Source organism: Rattus norvegicus, chromosome 2, assembly GCF_021556685.1.
Source record: "Rattus norvegicus strain SHRSP/BbbUtx chromosome 2, alternate assembly SHRSP_T2T, whole genome shotgun sequence".
Taxonomy (NCBI): domain Eukaryota; kingdom Metazoa; phylum Chordata; class Mammalia; order Rodentia; family Muridae; genus Rattus; species Rattus norvegicus.
In genome coordinates, this window is record NC_141535.1 from 65,748,446 (window position 1) to 65,757,691 (window position 9,246).

The 9,246-nt window shown below is 33.2% G+C and overlaps 1 pseudogene; it reads right to left on the bottom strand.

Annotated features, from left to right (window-relative positions):
• Window positions 1-8,077: 8,077 nt before the first annotated feature.
• On the bottom strand, window positions 8,078-8,928 carry Riox2-ps3 (ribosomal oxygenase 2, pseudogene 3; annotated as a pseudogene).
• Window positions 8,929-9,246: the final 318 nt, after the last annotated feature.

A 9,246-nucleotide genomic window follows, 5' to 3' on the forward strand; every position in this document is an offset into this window, starting at 1 on the left:
AATTGTGATCATTGTCAGGGTGTCATGGCTCTTGGAACAATTTGAGGTTTTTCCAGTGTTGAGTTCTTTCCAAAGACAAGTTAATCATTAAATAGAATCTGAATGCAAAATGGAGTTTGTAATGTTAAGTTGAGCCCTTCAATATTATATTGGTCTTGCTTCAAAACTCTATGTACTCACAATATTATTAGAATGTCTACAGAGGTTGAAATATGATTCTTTTTTCTAATCTTGATTTCTTAATTGAGTTGCTTCTCTGTAAGCATCTGAAAAACCACTGAAAAAAGACCAAGACTCAGTATGCAAAGGCAAAGGGTTTATTCTGCAGAAATAACCAGCATGCAGTGTCAACCATCCTCCAAAATGTTGATCCAGAGTAAGGCATGTAGGACTTCTTATAGGGAATCAGAGGAACTCTCTAGAAGGATTAGGTACTCTCTCATATGATTAGTAGGTGTCAAAGCAGGGACATTAGTGTAATTTTGATTGGCTTATGCCAGGATGAGATAGGACTGTCCAGACTAGGAGGCCCATCCCAGATAATATATATTTCCTTTCTTGTGGTTATCGCCAGGCTGTTTTTGGGAGTTGGTTACTTAACATTGAGAACATTCACTTTTAACTTCATTTTTTTCTCACTTCTCAGCTAGAACAATGATCACCTTTACATGAAGCTTGCGTATGTTTAGAATGAAAGCGTAAGGAGTGTTATGACTACAGCAGACGTGGTTCAAAGTATTCACTACATAGAATGCCACTACACCACACTGAAGCACACAATTATAGAGTTTTTAACATTGACGTTCTCTTACATTGCTTTCTTTATACTATTTTAAATGAAACATGAATAGAAATGGTATTTTTGATTACTTTCCATGAACATTATTTTGGAATAATAATTAAATATTATTTTATTAAAAATAATTTAATAAACAGAGGAAGCCGTTACTATTCTAGGCATTTGCCTTGGGACAGCTTTGTAAATAAGATGTTAATGTACAGTTAAAATATTTTATAGCAATAAACTATGTTTCTCCACTTTAATAAGAACACATAACTGAGAAGTGAAATGAAAATAACAACTAGACTTTTACTCAGAACATTTCAATCCTTTTAAGTGGAAACATACAACAAAATCTTACATGATTTAAATGAATACGTTGAATAGAATAATAACAATAGTTATCTCAAGAGATGAATGGAATCTATCCAGATATAGTAGGAAAATTTCTAAAATGTATTATTGAACTAATTTTTATTTCTGAGATTATGTTACATTTCTTTTGATTAAAGCATAATTTTAGCTTTTCATTCTCATATCCATACCTTGTGATAAAAATATCATTTTGACAGAAATTGTTAACATTCTATAGTACTAACACTACTGAGTACAAATATTTGGAGCAGTTATACATTATATATTAGGAAATACTGCCCAAGAATTATTTATAAATGCTTAGTAAACAATGTAACATGAAATTATATCAAAATGGACTTGCTAGGAATTAAGATGATATAGTAAACTAGACTGATATATTATGAAGTTTTCTCACATTTGCGTTGAGGATTTTTATGAGGTTCTTAGAAACCATTATCAGATACTAAAGGCAGAACTTCTAGAATCAAATTTGACCCTTATTTATAAAGTAATTTATATATAAGGAAAGACAAGAAAGAACTTAGGGTCCAGTGTTTAGAAAGAATTAGTGAATGTTTATATTTTACTACCATACTTATACAAAACAATACATATGATTTGAAATAACGTAGTAGTATACCTTGAGGAATTGGTTTTAGTTTAATATTTTCATTGTGTATGGCCAGAGAATGGGGTAGCACAGAATTCAGTAAATATGCATCCATGAGAACTTATTGTGGAGCAATTAAGGAAACTGTGTTGTTATTGCCATTTATGAAGGTTGACATAGGCCTAAGTCTGCAAGCACTTTCTCATTGTCTTGGGCCATGAATACTGAAGTAAATTAAGATTCAAAGATGTTGACCTGAATTTATAAATCAGGTGACAGAACCTGTGTATTGTTGAATTTATAAGCCATTAGCATCATACTCTTTCCTAGATAATCTGCCTAGGGTTTTGTCAACTTGACCTATGTTAGAGTCATTTGAGAAGAAATACTCCCAAATGAGAAAACACCCTCACCAGATTAGTTTATGGTGAAGCCTATAAGTTACATACGTGATTAGTATTTAGAAAGGAAAGTCCCATTGCAATGCAATTAGTATTTTATCTCAGTATTTTCTGTGGTTCACAGTTATGAAAGACATCAGGCTAATAGAATCACAAGGAGCATTTCTGTACGTAACAGTCATACATGGCTTCTGCTTTAGCACTTTATTGGAAGTTCATGCTTTGAGATTCTGTCTTGACCTCTCTGAATGAAGGAATAGACGTTTTGAAAACTAATATAATATTTTCCCACAAGTTTCTCTTGATTATAAGTGTACTATTGAGCAATAGAAATTACAACTAAGAAGCAGGTATGTAGTAGTAGATAGCCTCATTCTTCATAGTTTCAATGGAAATTCTCTCTACTTTTCATAGCCCAAGACTAAGAGGTATATGCAAATGATAAAAACAGTAAGAAAATGGCTTCACTAATGAAGTTTTTTCTCACTTGTGCTTTTCAAGAATGTGTCCTATGATTATGAAACCTGGTATCTTTAATTGTCATGATATATTTGTGTGAATGTGTAGTATTAATATTTTAATAAATCCCAGCATGGTTCCTTCCTGCCTTTGACCATTATGTTTCCAGATAAAAGACATACACATGGCCTTTATATTTTAACATGCCTTAAACAGCACAATATACGGGTATCCACCAAACCTCTATGCTGTTAGAATCTACTTCCCACTGATAACTCAGGTTACTACTTACTAATGTATATGTTCCAACTTGGCTGCTCTTAACTCCAATTACTCAGCTCTCTAGGACATATTCTCTTGGCCAAGATATCTCCTAGCTTCTCTACTCCAAGGTGGCTCTTGTCTTTGTCTTTTACTATCCTACGACATTAGGTCTCTATCCACCTCTCTTGCTTCCTTGTGATCCCAAACCAAGAACCCTAAATGCCACCTTTCCTTCTCCCTAGATATTGGCTATTGGCAACTTTATATAACAATCAGAATTACCTGGGGGAAGCTACCCAAAAGCTATGTGCAGACCATCTCATGCAAACAATTTTGGGGGACCAAAGTAATCATTAGAATATAAGCAGCCATAACATGTATTTATTTATTTTCCATATATATATATATATATATATATATATATATATATATATATATATGAGATAACTATTCAAACATGTGATATGTAATGACAAAGAATTGCCTTAGCAGGTAAGAACATTTGTTGCTCTTGCGGATGAGCAGGTTTTGGTCCACAGTACCTACCTGTCAATTCAGCTTTAGGGTTTAAAACCAACCACTAGCCTTGCTGAACAGAAGACATAATCTATATATAATTTGTAATGTGATAGACATTATAAATACAGGTAAGTCACCCACACCTGAAAAATAAAGATAACTCCTTTAAGAAAAGTAAATTCTATCATCTTAATGACAAATTCTCAATGCTCTAAAACATTAAACTGAATTCCATTTGCTTATTTCATTTTTCTTATGGATTTAAAAAATATCAGACAATTTGGATATAACTCAAGAACTGCATAACATTACAGAATATATATAACAAAAGATATGTTTTATCCAAGTGAAGGAAATGAAAATTTTATATGATCAATTAATAAGTAGGACAAATTATCTGAAGAACGTTAAAGTTGGTAACAACGAAGGCAGAGAGTAAAGACTTGCACTTTGAAAATTTAAATTCCTTAAATGATTTCCTTACTTACAACACACTAAAAGAATTATGAACCCTAAAATTACACTGGAGGATCGCGATTTTTGTGAGATTTTTAAAGAAAAAAATGTTATTGTTTTAATATTAACGGCTTGTCTCCTATAAGTTGTTTGGACTGTTTTTGCACAGCCAATTCCATTGCGTTTGGAAGTTGTGGAGATTTTAGAAGGTAGAATTGACAACTTAAAATGGTTCCATACAAAAAACCTATTCCAGTTCTTTCAGCTATGATTCACTGCCTGCAACATTTCATATAAACTGGAAGCTTGTTAAAATTTTCCCTATCGATGTTGAGATGTATGGTACGATTGTACAAATTCAACCATATTGTTTAAAGTGAGTAAAGGTAGTATCCCTACCCTATTTAGACGGCAGCTTTTTTTCATTTAACCTTCTGGAAAAAAAAAACATGTTTTCAAGGTCTCAATGACTCAGTCTCATAAAGTCTGCAAATATTTTGTTATCTGAGTATATCACATTAGCATACTAGAGAGAAATATTTAAAAGCAACCAATACTGAAATGTTGAAAGTCAAGAAAAATTCAATAAATCAAATAAGACTTTCGTTGAAAAGATTTACTAATAGAATGTATAATATAGAAAACAGACTATCACACTTGGAAAACATGCTAAACAAATTAGATCATCACTCAAATTAATAAGTTGTTAAAAATATCTGGAATGAAAACTTAATTGGAATATAATGAAAATAAAAACTTATTCTCTGTAAACTCATACAATATATTTTAAGGAAAGAGATATGCATACATGTATAAGAGACAGACAGAATTATAGCCAAGAAATCATACTCATAACATCATAGCATGGCTAAGATGCTGAAGATACAGAGTAAAGAAAATTGTATTAACATCTGCAGAGGAGTAATACTAAGCCAGATATAAAGGCAGGTCCATGAGAATAAGAATTGGTTTTTAATACAACCCTTAAAAGCCAGAAAGGTTTGGATAGATGCATTTTACTTTTGAAACACCACAACTACCAAATCAGAATATCATATCCAATAAAACTATCATAATTGAAGATAGAAATATGATAACTGGCTAAGGAAATGTACAACAATCAATGTAGCCCAACAAAAGTACTAAAGGAATTGCAACTAGCTGAAGATAAAATAAAGATATCCAAAATATTATAGGAAAATCAATAAAATGAAGTTGGGGTTTTCTCTGTCAGAATGACAATAATAAAGTAAATAAATGACAAAAAGAGACAATGAACTTTAGGAGGGTGGGGCAGAATATCAGAGTATTTGGGGCTACTAAATGGAAGGGAGAAATTTTGTAATTCTCCTCCTGAGTGAAGTGACCCAGTCACAAAAGAACACACATAGAATGTACTCACTGATAAGTGGATATCAGCCCAAAAGCTCTGGATATCAAAGATACAATTCACAGATCACATGAAGCTCAAGAAGAAGGAAGGGCAAGCATGGATGTTTCTGTCCTTTTTAGGAAGGGGAACAACATACCCAAGAGAGGAAATACAGAGACATAGTATGAAGTACAGACCAAAGGAAAGGCCATCAAGAGACTGCCCCACCTGGGCATCCTTTCCATATGCAGACACCAAAGCTATTCAGTATTTTGGATGCCAAGAAGTACATGATGACAGGAGACTGGTATAGCTGTCTTCTGAGAGATTCTGCCAGAGTCTAACAAAGAGAGAGGATGTTTGCAACTAACCATTGGACTGAGCACAGGGTCCCCAATGGAGGAGTTGGAGAAAGGACTGAAGGAGCTGAAGGGGTTTGTCACTCATAGGAAGAACAACAATATCAACACATCAGACACACCATATATCCAAAGAATTAAATACAAAACAACGAGTACACATGGAGTCCTCATGCATATGTAGCAGAGGATGGTATTATTGGATATCAATGGGAGGAGAGGCCCTTGGTTCTGTGAAGGCTTGATACCCCAGAGTATGGGAACACCATGACAGGGAGGGAAGGTGGAAGTGGGTAATTGGGAGAGCACCCTAACAGAAGGATGGGGAGGGAGGACATGATATAGGGTGTTTCAGGTGGGGAACCAGGAAAGGGAATAATATTTAAAATGTAAATAAATAAAATATCATGGGTTGGGGATTTAGCTCAGTGATAGAGTGCTTGCCTAGCAAGGCTCTGGGTTCGGTCCCCAGCTCCAAAAAAAAAAATAAATAATAAATAAATAAATAAATAAATAAAATGAAAAATAAATAAATAAATAAAATATCCAATAAAAAAGAGTAAAATGAAATAAAAATTAAAATAAAATGTGAAAAAATGTTACTAACAATAATGCAATGGACAAGGTTTGTTCTAAATTATTGTTGGGATAAGTGTTAATTTCCATATTTACTATGGACATCAACATGTAAGTCATTAAATAAAAAGCTAAGAATACAACTATTAGATCTATAGTGGCACATGCCTTTATTACTCTGACTCTAGAAATTCAGACAAATTATTTCCTTTGAGTTCAAGTCCAGCCTTCATATATTTAGAGCTCTAAATCTGCCAAAGCTACACAGTAAAATCCTATCTAAATAAATAGATAAATAAATAATTACTAAACTAGCCATAGAATTACCATGTAACTCAGCTATAAAACCACTTGAGCATCACCATAAAAGATGAAAAGGACTGTGTCTCCTACTGAAAATACACTTGCACATTCTCCTTTATTCATCTTGTATTTGCAATAGTTAACAGGAAATATAACCAGTCTTGATGTTCATCAACTGTTGAATGAATAAGGAAAACATGTTTGATTCTTAAAGAAAATTTTCTTGAGAAGTTTTTAGGCATAGAGGAAAAAAAAGACCAAATATTATGCATTCTACCTCTACAAATATATATATATATATATATGTATATATATTATTTATATAAAGTTTAACTGAAATTCTCTTTATTTTTCTAAAATCTTCAATTTATACTATCTCACTAACCTCTATGACCTTTTCTGTTTGGTAAATGTAAGTTTTGGATTATTACCTTGAATTTGCTATACCTTTCTGTTTAAATGTTTACATGCTTTTTGTCATGTACAGTAAAAGATGTACATTTCATCTCTGTATCAGGGCAGAACTGTTCTCTCTGTTCTTTCTCATATTTCAACTGTTCTACAGATTTCTTTGTTTGGCTTGATAATTGTATATCTATATTTATATATCTATATCTATATCTATATTTATATCTATAATTTAACTGATTCTTAAGCATGCAATTTCAAAATAATTTGACTAATTACTGACAAATATTTTGTTTATTTATTTTAGCTATGTGTGTTCACACACTCACCTTTATATGTCCCCTCTCCATGTTTCTCTCTGTCTCTCTGTCTGTTAATTTCTGTCTCTCTGTCTTTCTCTTCCTCTTTCTCTCTCTTTGTGTATGTGTGTATTTTTACATGAGTTCAATACAGGTAGTTTGTTGTTATGCAAATAACAGAGGTGCTCAGAACCAAATATGGGAAATCTAGCAAAGCATGTACTTTTACCTTCTGAATTATCTACTCAAATTACTTGCAAACCATTGATTTAGAATTGTTACAGTCATATCAAAAACATCCATAATTATTATTTATATAGATTCTATTTTGGGCAAAAATACTGTTGAAAACTTGATTTTTTTCATTGTGAAAAAAACAAGATATATATATATATACATATATATATATGTGTGTGTGTATGTGTGTGTGTGTGTGTGTGTGTGTGTGTGTGTATACATGTAGAATTTATATTAGATTTTTTGGTGTATGCTAAAACCTTCTCCAGATGAAACTAGTTTTCATTATTCATTCAAAAATTGATGATTGTTAAGAAGTATTTTTGCAGCTAAGGAATTTCTCTAAAGCAATAATTTCTTCCAAAGTACCAAGACAAAAACCAGGTAATAACATAAATATATATGATGTATATACTGGAGTTTTGCCTTTTCTATCACACTAGATTAAATAAACTTGTCCAAAGCATCGTTTTATCACAGCCTGGAATGCCCCCAAATTAACTGTTTTCCTCTCATGTCCATAAGGACATGGACCAGCTTCTTTCTCCTGCTCGTCCATGTAACCACACCTCCACTCAGAACTCTAATCAGAACACCGAGTCCCCTAGGAGTTAAGTCTTCCCTTCACTGAAAGTATGTGAAGAGAAAATAACAAACAATTTTTTGCATGAAGGCACTAGAGTACTTGGATTAAAGACTCGGTACAGAAAGTCAATGCTGGATTCTCCTTTTCCTCATCTGTGTCAAGTTTCAGGTGCCTAACACAAATTGGTGACCCCCACAGATTTGCTTCAGAGCATCTGCATGTAATAAAGGAAAGCACAGTTCGCAAATCTCTGTTTCTACCTCTTTTCCCATCATGTGTGTCTATCTCACATTCTTAAGAGAATGATAGATGTAAACCATCTTTTGTTGAGGTTCATCAGATTGATTCTAATCTGGCTCTACTGTGAGGACAATGTGATCTTTAAACTGAAATCTTACAATGCTGTCCAACCTTCACAACTTTTTACTTGGGTCCATCATCTGTTTCATTTCCCACATTGAAAGAGGGGAGTCTGTGCATGATGAAGTCCTTCATAGCTGATGACAGCAGTTCTTTTCTGCCCTTAAACTGGTCTGCAAGAGTTCTTTGAAAGCCACTCAGCTTCCTTGTTACATCAGCTAGGGTTTCCACATTCATGAGCATCCACAGGGCTATTCTAGCCCTTAGTGCTACATCTTCCTTGGCAACGACTAATACTAGACCCAAAATGGAACCCAAAAGGCAATCTTCCCATTAATTATTCAGGTAGGTATTAATAGTCAGGTGAATAGATTGGGCAAGCATGAAGGAGTTTCTGCCTGATGAATGGTCCCTCTGGTCAAGTACAACAAATCACCAGGCTTTAGCAGGAAATCATGGGTTGGTGTGCTAATCCAGTCCTCAGGATCCACACTGTACTCATGTGCCATGAGTAGAGCAATAATTGAAAAAAAGCATAAAATTAAAATTGAGTAATGAATAATCACATTTTGAATAATCATAATACTGTAACCCTATTAATAAGGGATAAAAATCATTTTAATATAAGACTGACTTACCTTACCATGCCTAACATTATAAAAATTATATATCATAAATGGTTTTGACCATTTAAATTATAAACTTAGAAAGCATTGAAAAGTAAGTGGACTGATAGGGAAGCATACACTATTTACTTCCAGTTCTTAGGAATTTCAAAATATATTGTGGAACTCTTTGGTAGGATTGGAAGGATTAAGAGGTTTGGCTTGTTGGAAGAACTGTGCAGTGGGGGTAGAGTTAAAAGTTTACAAAACTCCATGCCCATCCCAGTGTCTCTT